Source organism: Apodemus sylvaticus, chromosome 1, assembly GCF_947179515.1.
Source record: "Apodemus sylvaticus chromosome 1, mApoSyl1.1, whole genome shotgun sequence".
In the NCBI taxonomy this organism is placed as follows: Eukaryota; Metazoa; Chordata; class Mammalia; order Rodentia; family Muridae; genus Apodemus; species Apodemus sylvaticus.
Window position 1 is genome coordinate 38,503,498 of NC_067472.1, and position 22,301 is coordinate 38,525,798.

General features: G+C 43.1%; 1 protein-coding gene across 8 annotated transcripts in view; it reads right to left on the reverse strand.

Annotated features, from left to right (window-relative positions):
- The window catches only part of Apba1 (amyloid beta precursor protein binding family A member 1), a 201,324-nt gene that overhangs the window by 131,221 nt on the left and 47,802 nt on the right, over positions 1–22,301 (reverse strand). The window contains exon 1 of one of the 8 annotated variants that reach the window (XM_052188171.1): positions 21,559–21,677. The exons of 6 other annotated variants lie outside the window; for them this stretch is intronic. The gene's annotated coding sequence lies outside the window, so the exon portion shown is untranslated. Of the gene's footprint in view, positions 1–16,555; positions 16,799–21,558; positions 21,678–22,301 lie in introns of those variants that run through there. One more of the 8 variants, XM_052188179.1, reaches the window with a different exon arrangement.

Genomic DNA, 22,301 nt, shown 5'->3' on the forward strand with positions numbered 1-22,301 from the left:
GCTTCCCACGGGTACCACGGGAGAGCAGAGTGAGATAGGCCTGCTCACACTTGCTCACACCCGGGTCTCTGTAAGCTCAGTCCAACTCTCAGTCTCTCTCTTGTACAAATGCTGTACTTCGAAGACGCCAGTGCACAACTCTCAGAGAACATATGAAACGTCACCGTTCCTTTTGTCTCTCATTTTCCTTTTCATCTCAGGGTTTCTGCCAGTGTATTCAATGGTGGGCAATGGGCAGACGCGCGTTGGGGGTCAGTGGCTCTGTCGCTTTGACGCTGTGCACTTTTAGAACAGATGTTAATGTTCTCTGACAGAGTGCTCCATTCCCAGTGCCTAAGGTTCAGGTCAGTGTGTGCATGTTGTCCAGGGCTGGTACGTTTCTGTTCTTTTTAATGGTGGCGCTTAAAGAGACCATCTTTAGCAAAACTAAACACGAGCAAGCAGAAAACACGTGGCTCTGTGAAGAATGTGACTTTTGTACTGTATCTAATGTACATTTAACATGGTGGACATACTGTACGGTGTAGCTATGGATTTATGAAAACCTCAGTCTTCTGGTTTTTTTTTTTTCAGATCTTCAATTTTTTTTCTTTAAAAGCAAAACAAAAGCTCCCATCTGGGCAGGATGACTCGAAGGAAGCTACTTTGCCCCAGTGTCTCTGCAGTTTCCCAATTTCCCAATGGCAAATGAGAATGAAAATAGTGGTAGTCACAACAAAACCAACATAGATCCTTAGGCAATTATTATAAAGGGAGGAGGGTGTATATTAAGGGCTTACAAGACTGCCAGGAATACTGTAGGCATTCTTTTTTTTTTTTATTCGATATAGTTTATTTACATTTCAAATGATTTCCCCTTTTCTAGCCCCCCCCTCCCCGAAAGTCCCGTAAGCCCCCTTCTCTTCCCCTGTCCTCCCTCCCACCCCTTCCCAGTTCCCCGTTCTGGTTTTGCCAAATACTGTTTCACTGAGTCTTTCCAGAACCAGGGACCACTCCTGCTTTCTTCTTGTATCTCATTTGATGTGTGGATTATGTTTTGGGTATTCCAGTTTTCTAGGTTAATAACCACTTATTAGTGAGTGCATACCATGATTCACCTTTTGAGTCTGGGTTACCTCACTTAGTATGATGTTCTCTAGCTCCATCCATTTGCCTAAGAATTTCATGAATTCATTGTTTCTAATGGCTGAATAGTACTCCATTGTGTAGATATACCACATTTTTTGTATCCACTCTTCTGTTGAGGGATACCTGGGTTCTTTCCAGCATCTGGCAATTATAAATAGGGCTGCTATGAACATAGTAGAGCATGTATCCTTATTACATGGTGGGGAATCCTCTGGGTATATGCCCAGGAGTGGTATAGCAGGATCTTCTGGAAGTGAGGTGCCCAGTTTTCGGAGGAACCGCCAGACTGCTTTCCAGAGTGGTTGTACCAATTTGCAACCCCACCAGCAGTGGAGGAGTGTTCCTCTTTCTCCGCACCCTCTCCAACACCTGCTGTCTCCTGAATTTTTAATCTTAGCCATTCTGACTGGTGTAAGATGAAATCTTAGGGTTGTTTTGATTTGCATTTCCCTAATGACTAATGAAGTTGAGCATTTTTTAAGATGCTTCTCCGCCATCCGAAGTTCTTCAGGTGAGAATTCTTTGTTTAACTCTGTACCCCATTTTTTAATAGGGTTGTTCGGTTTTCTGGAGTCTAACTTCTTGAGTTCTTTATATATATTGGATATTAGCCCTCTATCTGATGTAGGATTGGTGAAGATCTTTTCCCAATTTGTTGGTTGCCGATCTGTCCTCTTGATGGTGTCCTTTGCCTTACAGAAACTCTGTAACCTTATGAGGTCCCATTTGTCAATTCTTGCTCTTAGAGCATACGCTATTGGTGTTCTGTTCAGAAACTTTCTCCCTGTACCGATGTCCTCAAGGGTCTTCCCCAGTTTCTTTTCTATTAGCTTCAGAGTGTCTGGCTTTATGTGGAGGTCCTTGATCCATTTGGATTTGAGCTTAGTACAAGGAGACAAGGATGGATCAATTCGCATTCTTCTGCATGCTGACCTCCAGTTGAACCAGCACCATTTGTTGAAAAGGCTATCTTTTTTCCATTGGATGTTTTCAGCCTCTTTGTCGAGGATCAAGTGGCCATAGGTGTGTGGGTTCATTTCTGGATCTTCAATCCTGTTCCATTGATCCTCCTGCCTGTCACTGTACCAATACCATGCAGTTTTTAACACTATTGCTCTGTAGTATTGCTTGAGGTCAGGGTTACTGATTCCCCCAGAATTTTGTTGCTGAGAATAGTTTTAGCTATCCTGGGTTTTTTGTTGTTCCAGATGAATTTGATAATTGCTCTTTCTAACTCTGTGAAGAATTGAGTTGGGATTTTGATGGGTATTGCATTGAATCTGTATAGTGCTTTAGGCAAAATGGCCATTTTAACTATATTGATTCTACCGATCCATGAGCATGGGAGGTTTTCCCATTTTTTGAGGTCTTCTTCCATTTCCTTCTTCAGAGTCTTGAAGTTCTTGTCATACAGATCTTTCGCATGTTTGGTAAGAGTCACCCCAAGATACTTTATGCTGTTTGTGGCTATTGTGAAGGGGGTCATTTCCCTAATTTCTTTCTCAGCCTGCTTATCCTTTGAGTATAGGAAGGCCACTGATTTGCTTGAGTTGATTTTGTAACCTGCCACTTTGCTGAAGTTGTTTATCAGCTGTAGGAGCTCTCTAGTGGAGTTCTTTGGGTCACTTAGGTAGACGATCATGTCGTCAGGAGCTGGTTCTTTGAGAAAATCAACAAGATAGATAAACCCTTAGCCAGACTGACCAAAGGGCACAGAGAAAGTATCCAAATTAACAAACTTAGAAATGAAAAGGGAGACATAACAACGGAAACTGAGGAAATCCAAAAAATCATCAGATCCTACTACAAGAGCCTGTACTCAACACAACTGGAGAATCTGGAGGAAATGGACAATTTCCTTGACAGATACCAAATACCAAAATTAAATCAGGACCAACTAGACCATCTAAACAGTCCCATAAAGCCTAAAGAAATAGAAGGAGTCATAGAAAGTCTTCCAACCAAAAAAAGCACAGGACCAGATGGTTTCAGTGCAGAATTCTACCAGACCTTCAAAGAAGAGTTAACACCAATACTCTTCAAACTATTCCACAAAATAGAAACGGAAGGAACACTACCCAATTCCTTCTACGAAGCCACAATTATGCTGATACCAAAGCCACACAAAGATCCAACAAAGAAAGAGAACTTCAGACCAATTTCCCTTATGAACATCGATGCAAAAATACTCAATAAAATTCTTGCCAACCGAATCCAAGAACACATCAAAACGATCATCCACCATGATCAAGTAGGCTTTATCCCGGGAATGCAGGGTTGGTTCAATATACGGAAATCCATCAATACAATCCACTACATAAACAAACTCAAAGAACAAAACCACATGGTCATTTCATTGGATGCTGAAAAAGCATTTGACAAAATTCAGCATCCTTTCATGCTTAAAGTCTTGGAGAGAACAGGAATTCAAGGCCCATACCTAAACATAGTAAAAGCAATATACAGCAAACCGGTAGCCAGCATCAAACTAAACGGAGAGAAACTTGAAGCAATCCCACTGAAATCAGGGACCAGACAAGGCTGCCCCCTTTCTCCTTATCTTTTCAATATTGTACTTGAGGTACTAGCTCGGGCAATTCGACAACATAAGGAGGTCAAAGGGATACAAATTGGAAAGGAGGAAGTCAAACTATCATTATTTGCAGACGACATGATCGTCTACCTAACTGTAGGCATTCTTGTTAATTTTAGTTAATTTACTACATCCATTTTGGGGGGGGGAGTAGTACCCTTTCTATGAAGTAAAAGCCATTCAATTCATTCTAAATACAAACAAAGGTCATTTTTCATTTCACGTGTGAAAAGCTAAAGGCTGAAGTTTGACTTAACATAAAAATCTGAATTACTCAAAGGGCAGTAAGGAGGATGAAGGACTAGCCACTTGGTGCCCAGGAAGAATTATGCATCATTTACATACAATATCCAGAGGATACTTTAAATAACTTAGCATAAGCCTATGAGTTATATAACACGGGCAGAACGTATGGGAAGAGAGGAGCTAAAGGCCGACAGAACGACTGCCCACTTGCTTCTTCAGTTCTTTACAGCTGTTCACCCTACAGCCATGTCGAGCTTCAACTATGCATGATTTGGACTCTTTGAGGCTCTGGGGACCCAGCAATGAATAAAGAAAGACCCAGCTCCTGGGGAGTTGGCAATCTTGCCTGACTCAGGGAGCTACAAATGATTACATATATCATATGCTAGGCAGTATATCTAACTAACTAAAATTGTGTTTTGCAAAATTATCTTAAAATACTAAAATTAGGACACAAAGACTGAAAGGCTTAAAGTTGTCACACTGAAATCATCTGTCCGCCAGTTAGCTTAGTGGCACCACAGCCCTGCCAGGATCCTCTGAATGAAGCCACGAGAGAAGGCTGCTCAGCAGACTCCTTCACTCCCGCTAACAAGGATGGTTGGCCTAGGTAAAAATAATCTCTCTGGAGAAGAGAGAATTTCCGAGACCAGTCCAGTCCCAGCTCTGGGACACAGTGTCTACACCTCTCCCCTCACCACGGTGAGCTCACCCAGCCCCATCTGCAGATTAGCAAGGCCAGGTCCTCCAACCTTGGTCATGGCATGTGCTAGAGGGGTGGGGCGTTTGGATCTTTGGTCTGTGCTGGGGTTGGAAAGTAAGATGCTTCCCACTGACTTGCCTGTATTCAGGTGTTGAATACCTGGTTCTTGGATGGTGGTACTATTTTGACAGATTGTAGAAACTTGAGGTGGGGCCAAGTCAGAGAACTAGGCCACATTCCCCTCTCTGACACCTATATTTGCTTCTCTCTGCTTCCTGTCCACCATGAGGTGGAAGAGGCTCCCATGACACACAATCCCACCACCACGAGGTTCTGACTTCCTAAGAAGCCTAGCAACACAGAGCCAAGAGGTCACAGGCTGACCATCCTGAAATCCTCAGCCAAAGTAGCTCCTTCTTAATTTAAATTAAGTTATAGCTTTTAGGCCTTTTGTTACAGTGACAAGAAAGATAACCGGTAGAGTTTGCCATTCTGAGCCCAGTTTCCAGACCTCTTCCACCATTTCTGACCTGTACTCACTGCTCTGAAGAGTGGACTTTCGCTCTTTTCTGAGGCAGACTCTCTTCTATATTGAGATTCCCCTTTGTTGTGCCTTGCAGAGCTTGCTCTGGTTACCCACTGAGCATAGAACTTAGAGCTACTTGACCATCCCCTTCATAAATCAGTCACATCTCTTCTACGTTCCAGTCACACAGCCATGAAATGGGTCATTTACCTGCCTGGATACTTCATTAGCATTTTCAACGTCGGCTTGTTTCTAGGCTGCACACTGATGCATCTGCCTGCCTTGTTACTTCAGGGTAGAACCCTGCCACAGTAACCAACTGCATGGCCTGAGACTTTTCTCTGATGCATGGAACTCCTGAGCCTTCCGATGGCAGCTTGACAGTGTCGCTGCTGGGACAAGCAGTTGGGACCATCATGCAGTCCCCTCCCTCACGGTGCGACCTTGAAAACAGTGGAACAGCACGGTTCTAAAACACCACCATTGCAGTTGTTACCCATAAGTATCAGCCGTGGGAGTGACCATTAGAGTCTTCTTAGCTTTCTGACACTGAATCAGCGAGAACAGTATCTTATGTTCCAAGTGCGAACTCTTTTTAAAGATATACTTATATTTATATTTACTTTTATTTTTATATGAGTGCACTGGAGCTGTCTTCATACACATCTGAAGAAGACATCAGATCCTATTACAGATGGTTGTGAACCACCCCTGTGGTGGCTGGGAATTGAACTCAGGGTCTCTGGAAGAGCAGTCAGTGCTCTTAGCTACTCCAGCCCCAAATGCAATCTCCTATTACCAGGCATCTATGTTGATAGTATACTTGATGGCTTTTACCTCTCTTCTTGTGTTTATCATCTTCCCATTACTGTAACAAATACCGAAGACAGCCTAGTTAGGAAAAGAAAAGGTTCTCCTTTGGCTCCTGCGCTTTGTACTTTGAAGTTTCAGTCTGCGTTTGCTTTTGATCTGTGGTGGGAGAGTATAGCATAAAGGAGAGAAGAAGAGAAACAAGGCTGCTCACCTTATAGGTAGGCAGCGAAACAGGAAGAGACAATGGTCAAAAGCATCTCCTACCAGGGCACGTTCCTGGGACTTGAAACCCCCTACGAGTCCTCACCTCTTGCAAGGTCTCACCATTCCCTAATAGTCAAACTGAAGACTGAGCCTTTGACATATGTTCCTCGGAGGAACATCTGTATCAAGCTCTTCCACCAGGGTACGGACTGGGTTTGTATCTGCTGAACTTCATACAGACGAGACAGCCACAGGCCTCAACATGCATTTATTTTTATTGCTTTACCAAAGTAATTTCTGGTTGACAGACACAAGGTCTTCCTTGATTCGGTCCATTCTCAGACCGAAATCATGATGAGCTGAGTCCTGTGTGGACCATCTTAATCTGAGAATGTTCTTTGTGGCCTCTTTATGGTCACAAGCCAGTTTTCTGAGCAGGGCCATCCTTCCTTTATAAAGTTTCAGTGGTGACTGTTTCTTTAGCATGACTCTTATTTTTCTGCCCAGAGGAACAGTTGCTTTCTTCCTTATTTCTCAATAAAGCTTCCATATCATTTTATCCTCACTCCCTAAAGCTCGCTTGAGCTGTCTTAGGTATCCAACTACCTCTGACTCACTTAACTTCACCCCTTGGGCTCTGAAAACTTGCTGGCTATCATCATTCTGCATGATGTCAAAATAAGCATGACTCTTAAGGTTCTTGAATCTATCTCCTCCAAGAATCTTGCTCTTCCATTAGTTTTGCTACTTTATATTGCCCTATAACTTCACTGAATTATCTATGAATTCAGCAGAGGATGATTGAGTTCATATAACAGAAGTCTCAGCTGCCTGTTATACCTAGCAACTTGAACAGAGACTCTCACTTTGCTACCACAAACCCCAGGTAAGTTTCTCCTAAGTGAAAGTAAATTCAGGCTAAAGTAAAACAAATCAAAGAACCAAGCATTTCCATGTACTTTCTAATACTATTGTGCTTGTGCGATATGCTTCTGGCAGAAGCCAGTGTTTCTAGGAATCATTTAAGAAGAAATGTGGTCCTGAGATGAACCAACTTGGAGAGTGTTTGGAGCTGTATATAGTTGGATGCTAAATCATAGAAGCTGTAACTTTATTTTCAAATAGTCACCCATCCTTCCTATTTTCAATAGGAGTCCTTCCGTGGTAGCTTCTACCTCACTTTTGAGCCAATGCGGCTCTCATGGCTCCCAGCCCATCTCTCAAGGTCAAAAATGGAGAACACAACATTGGTCTGAGGTCATCAACGGGCCATATGGCCTTTGTAGTGGTAAGTGGCTCTGTGATGGACCAGGGACCTAACTGGGTCAACAAAATACTGCAGGCGATCATCAGTGTTGTTGCGCTGTATGTGGGAACACAAAGGGAGAGGACGGTCTCCCTGAGAATGTGGGCAAATCAAGGGAAACCTGAGACACAGAGAGAAGACTGGGGGTGTCTGACGTCACTAAGCATCTGAATGAAGCCTCACACTTAGACTCTGTGTGGTGTGGACGTCAGTGGCATATTCGCCATACTGTTTTCTCTTCCTGGGCAAAAGGATTCCCTGACCTTCTTTATAGGCAAGTGGGACCTATGAGAATGAACTCTAGCTAAAGTATCATGCAGAAGTAAAGTAAGCCATTCCCAAGACTTCCCCTCAAAGGCTTTGAGGTCCTCCATTTCACTTACCTCCACAAAGTACTCCTGAAGATGTTCCAAATGGAATAAGAGGGATGGAAAAATTGGATTGGAGGTAAGGGAGAGAGAGACACTGCCAGGGAAACCTTTATAAAAATAACATTTGAGCAGAGACCTGAATTGCAGAAAGCAACAAAGCTGAGAAAGAACCGTTCCAATAGATAAAAACTGAATTCAGAGATGGTCAGGCAAAGGGGGGCTTGACACCTTGGGAGAATCAGATGGGAGTTAGCATTACTGGAGTTTTGTAATAGCAGGAGAATGAGAGGTCCAGTGTGGTCCAGGTAAAACATGATGTCTTGACTGCAGTCTTAAAGGAGGAGGTGATTTTATGATATATTTTTGGAAACAGCACAGAGAAAACTTGCTGGTTGGCTGGAAGTTAGGGAAGAGGTAAAGGAGTAGAAATCAACAACATCTCTCTAAATTGTTGACTTGAATGTCTTATAGAAGCTGCTATGGCATGACTGTAAAACAGCCCCCATCAGCTCATGGTTTGAATGCTTCCTCCCCAAAGCATGCTGCTATTTTGACAGCTACAGAGCCTTTGAAGGTTAGCGTGGCTGGTGAGTCGCTGAAGGGTCTAATCATTTTTGTTTCTGACTTGCATTCTCTGCTTTCTGGTCCACTAAGGCGCAAGGAATCTCTGCCACATGCTCCTGCCAGGAACTTTGCCATGCCTTTCTGACTGTGATTGGTTCAAACTCCCCAACCTTCACTCCCTGAGGCTATTTCTGCCAAGTATTTAGTCATGGTGATTAAAAATAATATATAGATATTAATACCATTTAATCACATGGCAATTTAAGACTAGACCAAGCTTGGGGAAGTAAACAATCAGGACTTCCAAGTTTAGAGATGTTAGATTTGATATGACTCTTAAGACATGTGGAGATGTCAACACAGAAATCTGTGCTCATATGTCAGAGCTAACTTCCTTTAGATAATGATGATGATGGTGATGGTGGTGGGGATGAAGAAGGCAGCAGATATTCACTGAGCATGTTTGACATATCTGGCACTGTTGAGATGCCTTACACAGACCGTCTCATTAAATCTCATGATGTGCCTGTTAGCTAGCATCCTAGTTTACATACAGTGAAACCTGGTTAAAAGTAATATGTGTACGTGTACTAAAGACATAAAAGAAGAGTTCTACTTTGTATGACATAAGACATTATCACATGCAAGGTACTTGAGAGAAGGACCATGTCCTTTCTCTCTTTGCATCTCAAAAGCAGTGGGCAGAAGGCTTTGTAGTTAAAAGGCCCTCGACTGTTGCTGTGTAATTCCTTGTTCCTTAAAGAATGGGAGTCCTGAAGAAAGGTCTCTGCCAGATCACCTTCTTACTCATCTGCTCCTTGTAGGGCCTTCTGACCCAGGACTTCACTTCTTCCTGCCACATGAAGTTAGAGAGCTATCCAGAGGCATCCTCTCAGTTTGCATTAGAGATTTGAAGATAGAGTTGTCGGAAGCAATAAGAGGTGGGGGTCCTGTCCACAGTTTTCACTCAGTATTTCATTTGTTCTATGCCTTTCAACTGGGCCCTTCAGGTTACTGAGATGGTGGTTAATAAAGTTAGAAGTCATTCGGTGATGGGAGTGTACCCATCCCCCAACTCTCATAGTTTCCAAAAATTGCTGCAATCATGAGCAAGGCCTGATGAAATCAGATTCGAGCAATTCAAACTGGAACTAGCTTTTCTATTTCTCTCCGGCCAAACATTTTAGGTCAGTCTTTCACTTGATGAAATAGAAATAGAAAAAGGATAATTCAATACATGCTCACAGCGTCTTCCACTGCAATTTTAAGAGAAATGAGATACTGAATAAAAGGTGAAGACCCGACTGCTTTCCAGTAGAGGGTCCCTAGAAGTGGAGTGGTAGCTGCTGCTTCTCAGCAGAGGGCCACAGAGGAATTTCTCTGGTGGCTTCAGCACAGTGAGGGGCCCTGCTGCCCATCCCCCTACCCGCCTTTGGAGCCTTACCCCTCTGGTCCTTTCCACTTCGTTCTTTTACTCCTGAGAAGGCCCACACACTCTTCTGCTGCCTCTCTGTCCTGTGGGGGTTCCTGTCTTAAGGTTTTTACATTATAAAATATGCTACCAATGAATCGCCATCTCTCCTGTCTGGACTATGGGTTCCTCATGGAAAGATGTCACATGGTATCCTAAGGTTTAGTCCAGGTTCTGATAGACTCAGTATGATTAAAACTAAATCATTGTTAAACTACAAGGTGAGCGGACAGTATGCTGTTGACATGAAGCCTTTGTTCTAGCCCAGGCTCCTTATGCACCTCAGGACAAGCCCTTTACCCTCTGTAGGTGGATTTATTCATCAGTTAAAATAAAGGCTGGACTCACTCAGCTCTGAGGGACTCTCAGTTCTATCATCAGTGCTGTGTGGGTATAGATGAATAAATAATCTATAGTGGAGAATGCATTTATGCAGGCTAGTTCTGCAAGGCCCTGGTCCTCAATCACAGCTCTTCAATTAGACAGAGTCCCTTGCTAAGTAACCTCCAAAGGATACTGAAACCAGTAACAGAGAACCAAGCACTCTGGATCCCCAGAGATTCACACTGTAAGTCTTCAGAACGGTCAGTCTTCCCATCCAAGTGCATCTTCTGCCCTTTCTCGGCTTCTCATACCTGGCTTCTTTAGGATGGGACTAGGCAAAGGTCATGGCAATGATATCTAGTGACAGGTTTTCTGCTCCCTGGCATGTATAGCAGGCAGCTTAACAGTCCAGAGAATATCTGTGCATTTTAATCTCCACCTGCTTGCAAATTCAACATTAAGACCAAAGTCCTCAGAGAAAGCTGATGACTTTTGGTGTGACATTTCTGTCAGCAAAGATTGTAATGGCTCCTTGAGTAACTACCATTGTGGCCATGACTCCAGTAAGGCCATGATCCCTCTGTTCCAAACTGGGTGAGGAACAAACAGGAAACAACATGATGCTTTCTCTGGGGTTAGGGTGGCGGTGAGAGGTGGGGCGGGGCGGCCTTTAGGCTCCATTTTCCCATTTGCTGTTAGGACAGAGCGCGCCCGTTCACACAGGATCCTCTGCCACCGTGTGCCTTCTCTTCTATGTAGTTGTCCATTGTGTCTTTTCTTTAGACTTAGCTATTTCATATGTCTGCATGTTTTGCTTGCATGGATATCTATACATCACATGCACGCAGTGGCTGCAGGGATGGAAGAGGGCATTGGACCTCCTAGAACTGGAGTTACAGAGGGTTGTGAGCCATCCTGTGGCTACCTGGAGCCAAAGCCAGGTCCTCTGAAAGAATAGCCAGTGCTCTTAACAGCTCAGCCATCTGTCCATCCCCGATTCTCCATCTTTCTTACATCTAGTCTTTCCCTGTTGATTACCAAATCAAATCAATAAGATAGTATTCAATGTTTCTAAAAACAGGTGGGTAATCCATATTCTTTCATGTTTCTGTAAGGAAAGTGTCGACTTTTTTCTTGAAAGCCAAAGACCACATCTGCCATTCCCCTTGAAGGCCACATACAGAAGCCACGAACGAGCCATGCCCTGCGTCAACAGATCTGTAGCATGTACTCATGATTTCCAAGTGACTTGGTGGGATGGAGGCTTTGTAAATCACCGCTTAAAGCCACAGCTGACCTGTTCACGACAGACTTCGCATTTACATAATGTTTTCTGGTGGGTTACATTTTCTTATTTGTAAAAGTGACTTTTTAAGTGGATACTTATCACTTTAGATAATTAGAAAGCAATTTACCTAAACTGGCCCATTTAAAGGTTGAACAGAAACCTCCCTTCTCTCCACATCTTATGGTCATAATGCCTTTACTTCTGTGAATCACAAATCCATCATTTCTAAGCCTAAGAAAGTGATTCCTTGTGTAAGGTTTTCATCACATTTTTAAATGCCCCCCCGCCCCCATGTGTGTATGCTCATGTCTGGGAATCTGGCTGTGTAATGACATGGTGTTTGTGTGGAGGCTGCCTTCCGCCTTGATTGAGGTGGGTTCTCTTGCTCATTGCTAGATATACCAGGATAGAAGACCTGGGACGTCTGAGGTGCTTCTCCTCTCTTCCTCCCATCTCACGCTAGAAGGCTGACATTAGAGATATATGGCACCATGACCAGCTCTTCATGGAGTTAAACTCAGGTCTTCATGTTTTTGTGGCAAGTGGCTAATCTGTGGAGGCCTCCCCAGCCATTCACAATGTGTGTGTGTATGGGTGTATTCATATTCACATATATATGCATGTACCTATATACATGTGCATATACACACATATATGTACATATATATATGTGTGTGTGTGTGTGTGTGTGTGTGTGTGTGTGTGATTGCAATCCAGTAGTAAGAACTGAGTATTTTTTGTGTGTGTGTAAAGAGGTCTGTTATGTCATTTTATCAAATTAAATGAAGTAAAATGACAAAGGCCTCTACTATCAAGAATGCCAGGTAAGAAAACCAGCCAGTCATCCAACTACTTCAGAATAATTGCCACTGTGAGGAGAGCCCAGCCTTTGCCTTTGCAGTGTCCATTCTTCATAATGTCATAATGTTTTCCAAAGATAATGCTTTTAAAATACAAGACTACGATCCTGATTTATGCAACATTTGGCCTTTGAAAGTCAAACAAAAAAAATATTTCTCTCTCCGGATCTGAATATTTGCTGGGTGACAGAAATAGACCTACGCTCCTCTGTGTCTATTTACTTATAATCTCTGGAAGCATGACATTTTTGCTTCAAGAATTGCTTTTTAAATCAGCAAGTATACCGTTGTGTGGGTATGATATTAAGAAGCTCTGATAGGGAAGATGCAGTGTGTAATTAATTCCTCATCCTCGCCAGAAAATATCAAAAGAATTATAACCCTAAGAATTATCAGCAACTACCAACACGGTGGTAACAGTGGCAAAGGGGAGGGGCGCTTGCAGAGTTGAGGCTGGGGAATCAGAGGACAGAAGTGCTGTGAGACTGGGAAAGGACAGCAGGTCGAAGTCCCTGCTCTTGCCTGGAAGCAAAGCACTTTTGTGCATCAGTTTGGTAAACAATGGGGCAGAAGACAAAGGCCTGACCATTTGCTGACTAGAAATTTCAAATACAATAAGTTCTTGCACACATCCACTGACTCTAATGAAAGCCAAAAGTAGATAAGAGGGCTAGGATGTTTTAAAAATTAAGCCAAATAAACGAAATGGCTTTTCAAACTTTTTGTTCCAGCTATTTTCATCTCTGAAGGATGCACCATTCATGCTCTGGAAAGCTCTCTAATGACTTCTCTCGAATGACCTTCATAACCTTGATCATCTGGATTTTACTGTTCCCAAGATGGATGGTCTGCTGGTCTGCTGCTGTTAGGTTCCATGGGTGTTCTTTATTTATTCTGCATACTGAGGAGGCCTCTGGGATCTTTCGTTCCCTTGGCTTATCATGGCCTTGAGGTGACTACAGACTGAGTCTTCTTTCTGCTGCTTCTGTCTGTTTCCCACTTGGAATCAGCCTGATTGATGACCTATGCCACATCATGGCTGCCACATGGCAAGGGTCAGGATGCCCAAATGCTCATGCTCTAAAACTTGCCCCAGGGTGGGAGCAGGGTTCTAAAGATGGTTATGATCCAGCCAGTTTGTATAAACACTAAATCTGTACTGCCGTTGGCTCCCAGGAAACATCAGTGTTTCTGACTACACATTTTACTCTAAGACCCCAAGAGCTAAGTGAATCATCAGGGCCCCACCTCTTCTGGTGGGTCAATATTTCAGAGTAGTCTGGCATGAACAGTTCTCCTTATCCATCTGGATTACTAGTGCCAAGAAGGAGTTGATCTGAGGGATGTGCATGAACCAGGGGGAGAGGAAAGAATGTCAATTATTGGATGATGTCACAGAGGAAGGGCCTGTGGTAAGAGTGCTGTAACTGAGCAAACCTATGTATGCTACAGTCATGCGACCATGTGTGATGGGCATGCAGTTAATAACATGACTGAAGATTTTATGGTGATAACATGAGCTAAATATTGATAGAGAAGTTAATCTGACAAGACTCCTAAAGAATTCTTAAATGCCTCCTGTGCAATAATTTTAGTTTTTTTCTGAAGCCTGGCATTATTCAGACTAATCATACCATGCTTTCTATAGGAAGCTGCAGGCAAGAGTACATGGCTCTCAAGTTTCCCAAAAGCCTAGAATCATAGTTTGCTGATGCTTGCAATATTAGGCAATGACCTAGTATCTCTAGATATAAATCTTTTCGCCCGTAGTATATGCTGTTAACAATTAAAATTTTGTTCCATGAATTAAGCAGGAAATACAAAATGAGATGCTTACTACAAAGACTGGCACAAAGTGATCACTTGATTCAAGGCACTATAAATAGTGTTTATAAACACTATTAATAATAAGATACAGGTTCAAGATGGCAGGATAGCTCGGGAGGTTTAGGCACTTGCTATCAAACCTGATGACCTGAGTTTAATCCCCAGGGTCTACGTGGTGGAAACAGAGAACTGAGACTTGTCCTCTGACCCCATCCCCATTCCCAACACAATCACACCATCCCCATTCCCAACACAAGCACACCATCCCCATTTCTAACACAATCACACCATTTCCATTCCCAACACAATCACACCATGATGTGGCATGCCCCTCCTCTTTATTCACAAATGCAAAACCACAAAACCAAAAAAAAAAAAAAACCCACCTACATACACACACACACACACACACACACAGAGAGAGAGACAGAGACAGAGACAGAGAGACAGAGAGATAGAGAGACAGAGAGACAGAGAGACAAGAGAGAGAGATTAAGTTTACTTGAGATAACAATCCTGGCAAGAATGAAGAAAAAAATGAATGCTTACATCCTGCAGAAGCTGCCATGGAGTTCCTGAGTAGTCACTATAATGTCTTTTAACTTGAGGTTTTTGTTTGTTTGTTTGTATGTTTGTTTGTTTGTTTTTGAGTCAGGGTCTCTCTATGCAGCTCTGGCTGTGCTAGAACAATCTCTAGATCTACCAGGCTGGCCACATATTCACAAGAGATCCACCTGCCTCTGCCGCCTGAGTGCTGGGATTAAAGGTAGGAACCACCATCCTGCTTGTGGTCTGAGTTCTAACGCTAAACATTACACAAGCAATAAGGCAGAGAAATACTAGGTATTTAGTGTTTTCAGTTTCTTTTCTTTTCAAGCTTGACTTCTAAGAACATCTGTGCATATGGGGAACTTCAGGGCAGATTGAAGCACGCCCAGTTTGCTCCTACCTTCTCAGACTTCCCCTGAGACTGCACTGTCCAGGTTATTCTCCGGTAAAGATGTCTCTGCCACTCTTTGAAGACCTATCCTAGGGGGTCATTAATTCATAGACCACTTTATGCCCACTGGCTGCAACCTGAGAGTGGCTCCATGAGGCCGAGCAATAAAGGATGTGCATTTGCCTTGTGCTACTTCTGTTTGTATTCAAAGACATTATTTTCATGTATGGACTTATAGATCATGTCCAGGTGGGGGAAGTTGTCCAGTGGGGTTGGTGTAAACAGGATCGGGAGGCTGAAGCTCAAGGAGACATTCAAGAGGAGGTCAGCTGCTGCAGCAGTCTGAGGGTAGGTGACTCTATTTACTACCCAAGATCTAGGCTCTAGAAGGTTCACTTATATAACCGGATTGTTTGTTCTGATTGTGAGCTGAAGTGAGGGGAGAAGGGGGACTGTGACACCCCCGTCAGGCTAGCTTCCTTCCATCTGTATATATGTTGGGTCTGCTGAGGTTGGCTTTTGAAATCAACAACGGGGAATTCCTCCTTTGTTAGGCATCTATAGCTCTCTCCATCCAATTTACCTGTGTGTCTTTACGATGAGATTTCTCTTCGAGTAATCATGACACCAGCTCACAGCAGGTGAATGTTTATCAGTCTTTTGCATAAAAATCCAGATTCATATTTCATACTTGGCCATACAGTCCCCGCTGGATGTGTGCTGCTTTGACACCAGGAAATAGTTGAAAATTGTAAGCATTGGAAGTGGATTCGGTCCTCTGCCCTGAGAATTCTACATGTACAGAAGTAGAAGGACCCATAAAGACAGCTCATTGGATCAAGTACTTGCCTCGTAAGTATAAGGACATGAAGTCCATCTCCAGAACGCCTTGTAACAAAAAGCTGGGGGGTGATTGTGCCCATTTGTATTCCTAGGTTGGGGAAGCAGGAGACAGGAAGATTCCTGGGGTTTACTGGTAAGCCAGCATGCCTAATCAGTGAGCTGACATCACCCCACAAAAGGGGGGATAGCACCAGAGGGACAACAGGCAAGTCAGACCCATGGCCTGCAGATGCACGATTCACATATACATGCATTACAGAACACACATACAAAATGTGTCCTTTCCCCCCAAAAAACAAGCAGGCAAGGAAACAAACAAACAGAGAAAAGATCCTGAAAGACCCCCATGCCTCTGCCAGACTATCTCCAGTCCAACTGGTTGGGAGAGCTGGTGCTCTTGCCAGGTTTTCATTGAGCTAGTCGATTAGGAAGGGGCGTGAGGACACCTTGAGAAGTGACAAGTGACACAGCAGTGGCTGTGGGAGACGGAGCAACTCTCTATTTGCAGGGCAACACAGACCTTGGCTGTGAAGCAAGGGTTAGATTACCTGTGTCCATTCTGTTCAGGCATGGGAGGACAGGCACACGACAGAGAGGCTCCTGTCAAACCAGTCAAGCATCTTAGAAGACATTGAGAGCCGGGGCTTCATCATGTGGAAATACTGCTCATCTCAATGAATGCAGGCAGCGAGGGGCTCAGCCTGTGCCTCAGCTCTTTGGGGCTCCTGATGGAAGCTTCTGGCAGTCCGGAGGGTAAAGAGAAGCAATATAAGCTTCCCTCCAGGTCCCTGACCCTTGAATCACACACCATGACACCCAGTGTGTGATAAATGTGCACCTGCCAACAAACAAATGAAAAGATGAGGTTGGGGACTGAATTCTCTCTAAAGGCACCGACAGGAGAGGTTCCTGTACGGAGTGTGAATGAAGGTCGCCTGTCAGAGAGAAGACAGTATCCACGTGCTTCTCTCAGGAGTCATCTCGCATCTCACCCATAGTAGCCAGGGTCTACCGTGTTCCAAGCATCCCTTCTCATGCCAGGTGTTGTTTCTAACCAACTGAGCAAATGTTCAACTTGTTTGTGAGCTCCCAGCCACAGCCTTCCGATCTGCTCGTGGGAGCTCCTTAAAAACGGGGTTTTTAGAAAAATTGTTCTTCTAGTTGCAGTCGGGTGTCTGTATATGGCTATGTGTATGTGAATGCACGTGACCGTGGAGGCCAGAGGCATTGGATGTCTTCGAATTATGGGCAGTTGGGAGTGCTAGGAAGTACTTCCACCATGGCAGGACATGCTCTTAACTGCTAAGCCAGTTTTCCAGCCCCCTTCCCAGATTTCTCAAACCAGTTGGCTGAGTCAGTAATTTGTCAGCTTCCATAGTAAAGAGTTTGAGGCCAGCCTGGATTAAAGGACAAAAGAAACAAAGATATTTACCCACCTTCTAGCTCAGAGAATTGTGAGGATTAAGTGGAAATTTTTAAAGAGATATGCTTATTTTTATTTTATGTGCATGAGTGTTTTGCTACATGTATGTATATACATGCATCACATGTTTCCCTGGTGACTATGGTGGTTAGAAAAGGACATCAGATCCCTTGGAACTGGAGTTACCAACAGTTATGATCTACCACGTGGGTGCTGGGACCCACACCTGGCTCCACCACAAGAACAGCAAGTGCTCTTAACTGCTGAGCCATCTCTCCGGCCCCAAGATCATATTTTTAATACCTATAGCACACCTCCCACATAGTAGAAAAATATATTTAATATTAACAATTATATAAAGATTTTATGTAAATATTAGGTATTGCTAATATAATCTTAAAAGGAAAACTGATACATAATGGGACATGAGGAAGATTCAAGCACTTGGACCACCACCAACCAACACAAAAAGGTACAAGGTATTGGTCATATGAGAAAACCACTATAAATGGAGGAAAATGAAGTTGGAAAACCTGCCTGACCTTGTGTGGAAAAGGATGGAGAGACAGCTCCATCTTTACGGCCTCCACTGACTGGAATGACTCCATACAACCACCTGTCAGCAGTCATCAAGTGGCTAAATTACGTGAATTCTGATAAATCCTTTCAGATTAGTTGTCACAGGCTAGCTAAAAGTTTCCAGTGATGACATTAATCTGTTTCGACAATTCTCACCTTCTGAAGGATAGTGGACTCATAGGGACTTTAAATGGATTTAACAGGACCACATAAAAAGAGACGGGAGGACGTGAACCAAGATTCCCTCTGACAAAGGTCTCTCTTTCCTTCAAAGAAGCACCACACTGCCCTCTCCTTTGGTAATCTAAAATCAAACCACCTCAGCAGACAGGCTGTGATTCTTTGACACACAAACAAAAGCATCATCCCAGAGGAACTCCAGTCCATTTCCCAATGTTCCAATGCCCTCTCTCCTCAAATAGCGCAGGCTCTGTCAGAACACAACCCAGACACAGGAGGGACCCATAAGCCATCCTTTGAGGGAGGCAACTATTTAGACTGCTTTGGTATAGAAAAGCAATCATCAATTCACCCACGTGGCAGTTATTAGACACCAATTACAACAGCACAAGAAAGTATAGAATGTATTCATCCTTTTTCTTTGTGAGTAAAAATAAGATACAGTTAATATTTCACAAATTAATCCATTTAATGATCTGAACATGGAATCTGGAGTGGTGGGGAAAGGGAAGCGACCCAGGGGAAGGAGAACAGGGGAAGATGGAAAGAGAGGGGAGGAGGGGGCGGGGATACGACAGACACATGCCTCGAATAGGGATTTCAGTTACATAGTTACTATGACTGAGTAATTGAAATAAAAATATACTAACAGACAAAAAGATCCTTAAAAACCATGAAATGGTGCTTAATAAAGCATCCAGAAAATTGTGCATTCATTACTGCTATCTCATCCTCGCAGATTCTCACCACAGCCAATGAAAACTGAACACATGAGCAGTCACTCTTGAGGATTTTCTTCCCTCCAGTTGTCCATTCCCAGCACCCATGACTTTCCGTCATTCTTCCAATCTGTGAGCACCTACGTGGCATTGGACACTGGTTTAAGGACTGGAGGGCAGACAATGAGGCTAAATAGGCTTCAGGTCTGCCTTAGTGGAACTTCTAATTCTAGTGTCTGCATGCATTTCAAAATTTCACACACACACACACACACACACACACAAATATATAATCATCTTAATCATCTTTCTTTCTTTTTTTTTTTTTTTTTTTAGCTTTTTCCGTAAAAACACTAGTAGACGTTTTCTTCTCTCCTCTTGGTCCTCTGTGAGGATCAAGCCAAACAGCCAAAGAGCAAGAGATAGGAATAAAATGAGCCCTGTGCCATTGGCAATCTAGACTCTTGACTCCAGAACAATCAGACATATTCTCACAGGCCTTGCTCCATAGGATGCCATTAGAGCCTGGTCACTGGTTTAATGTCTCAGCTCTGACAGCAAAGTAAGTTTCTGGCAAAAGCAAGACTTGCATCCAAAATGGCAGGCAATGGCCCAATCCTACAGAGCCATGGTTGGTCACCGATACTTTTGTTTTGGGTGGAACAAGGTAGTACAATTTTGTTCTTTTATCATTTTGAACAGAGAATGTGCCTAAATCCTATATTAGCTGACCAGGATTTGCAGGCTCTGGCCCCCTGGGTATCAAATTTTATCAGTTCATATTTTATAGAAGATTTTGCTGATGAAAATCAGTCAATTACTGTTCTGAAGTAGCCAGCTTCTCATTGCTATTATATACCCACTAAGTAAGACTTAGAAAGTCTGTGATTTATAAGACTTAGAGCGTTAGAGACTCTAAGAGAGACATCACCAAAAAATGTCTATGAATACCATATCCTTAGACATCAACGTGGTTCAGTGGGCACAGAGAGTTAATGAGGAAAGTAACAGAAAAAGCCTTAATTGGATCTAATAGGGCCATGGGTCAAGTTCTTTGCAGAAATGAAGCTGCTTATAATTTATCATCAGATGAGAGTGAAAGGGGAACTGTTAATAGATAAGGTGAGACATCAGTCATGAACCTGGGCAGTCCCAGACAAATCAGGGAGATGTGTGGTCACTCTGTGAACGGCACCATCTGGGTGCTAGCGGAGAGCTGTACCTCAGTGCTGTCCTGCTGCCCAGACTCTAGAGGAAAGAGAAATCACTGCTATATTACATTGTAGAACTTGCTAATTATTTCACAGAGGTCCTCTCTTATGGTTCTTCTAATCTCAGGACAGGCTTGACATAGCCTGAATATTAATGAAATAATTTGAAACCCAATGTCGAAATGCTCCAGAGAGCAGTACTTAGAGACAAGTAGCGGGTGTGAGTTAGTGGGAGGAGGTTCCAGGGGGCCATGAGTGTATGTGCGCAGGCAGGGTGAGTAGCAGGGATGTGCTTCTGAGGGCCAGGCATAGTAGCACATGCCTGTAAGTCCCCTCTGCTGGGGAAGTAGAGGGTGGAAGGTCAAGAGTTCAAGGTCATCCTCAGCTGTAACTGTCCTGGCAGGAGTAGAAGATATTCTAAAGAGACATCCATGGCTGGCCTTCCCCTGGGCTCTCAGGTCATTGAAACAATAGAAATTCAGATTCCCTAAGAGTCTAAGGCCATACCACCCTGAACACGCCCGATCCCGTCTGATTTCAGATCCCCTAAGAATCTCATGTTGGTAGAAAGGTAGAAAGCCTGGTGCCGGGATAACTTTTCTCCGCCAAAGAGATTTCATACACCTTGCTGGAAAGATTGTAGCCTATTTAATGATGGTAACCCATCTTGCCAAGGTTATGCATTCCTCTTGTCCTCCCTTTGAACCTAAACTTCATAGTAGGGCCATAGAACAGTGAACTGGAGCAGAGGACACGGGCTTCTTTACTCCTCTTTATAATGTGGCCATGCTGGATAAATCTCTGCTCTCTGTTCCTTACAAATCAGTGTCTTACCATTGCGTCTTTAGTAAGAGGGGCTGAGCCTAGGTTCTTAGGGCTTTCAGAGCACAGCTCTGGCACAATTCCAGTAACCAGGCTATATGATGAGTTTGAGGCCAGCCTGGGCTATGCAAGAGTGTGTCTTGAAATTAATCAATTAATCAAAATAATTATAGGAAATAGGCATATGACAATTTGTTCATGGGTAACATAAGAATATAATTGCTCAGTTCTGGGTAAAAACAGTTATATCTTTCCACACAGCTCTTTTTTTTTTCCTGATAAATCAAGGTTATAGCTAGCTCTTCTTAAACTATTTATATATAGAGAAAGAATTTTACCTGTGGGCAACCTTTCTCTGGAGGAAGCATTTGCACTTGAATAATAGAACTGGCCTCTTTTACAGAAAAAAAAAAAGAATTTATTTCAGACCTCCCAAGGGCTAGCAAAAAAAGTTATTATTATAACACTATGAATGCCTTATGTTTAAAGCGCTTTAATTGCTATAAAATCAGCACAAATTTATAACCAATAATATAAACAAGGCCACAAAACCAATAAAATCCAAATGAATCACATTAATTCATGCAAGTATACTATGTTGAAATTAGTTTCCTTACTGTGGCCTGGTTCTTCAGAGTTTGTTCAGCCTGCTCTTCTCAGGTTTCACCTGCTTCTGCCTCCTCAGGCAAAGGTGCAGCCTTCAGGGTCACCAAGGCTTCCCCATACCATCTTCTGGCCTGGCCTCGACTGGAAAGGGTCATTTGAAATTACAGCCACTTCAGTCATTTGAGTTGATAGTAATAAACAAAACCCATTATTTGGTGCCAGGGCACCAGTGGCCACATGCCAGTGTGAGCACTAAAACCTCACAACACTAAGCTTCAAGATGGTCACCAGTGAGTCCAGAATGTGCTCCAATTGAATTTGCTTAAATCCTCAAGCTGAATTTTACTGAAGTTATAAATTCCACGTAATAAAGAATGTGGGTTTGTTTCATTGACTATAGTATTTCTAGCACTTAGCAGTGTGCCTAGTACATTGTAGCACACATTTTCTCAACTTGTATGTACACACACACACATACATATACATACACATGCACAGACAGATACATGTATACACATATCACATATGCATATACATGTAAACACATATTACATCTACACACATACATACACACATACATTCTACAGACTCATATTCAGTAAACCAAAGAGTAGAGAAGGGACAGAAAATTCTCAAAGAGAACTCTTGTGGCCATAAAAAAATTACCTGTGGTCCTCAATCTACTGGGATCTGAAGGAACCAAACAGGCCAGGTGTCCTACCAACAGGTTTGACAGCTGCGCACACACATAAAA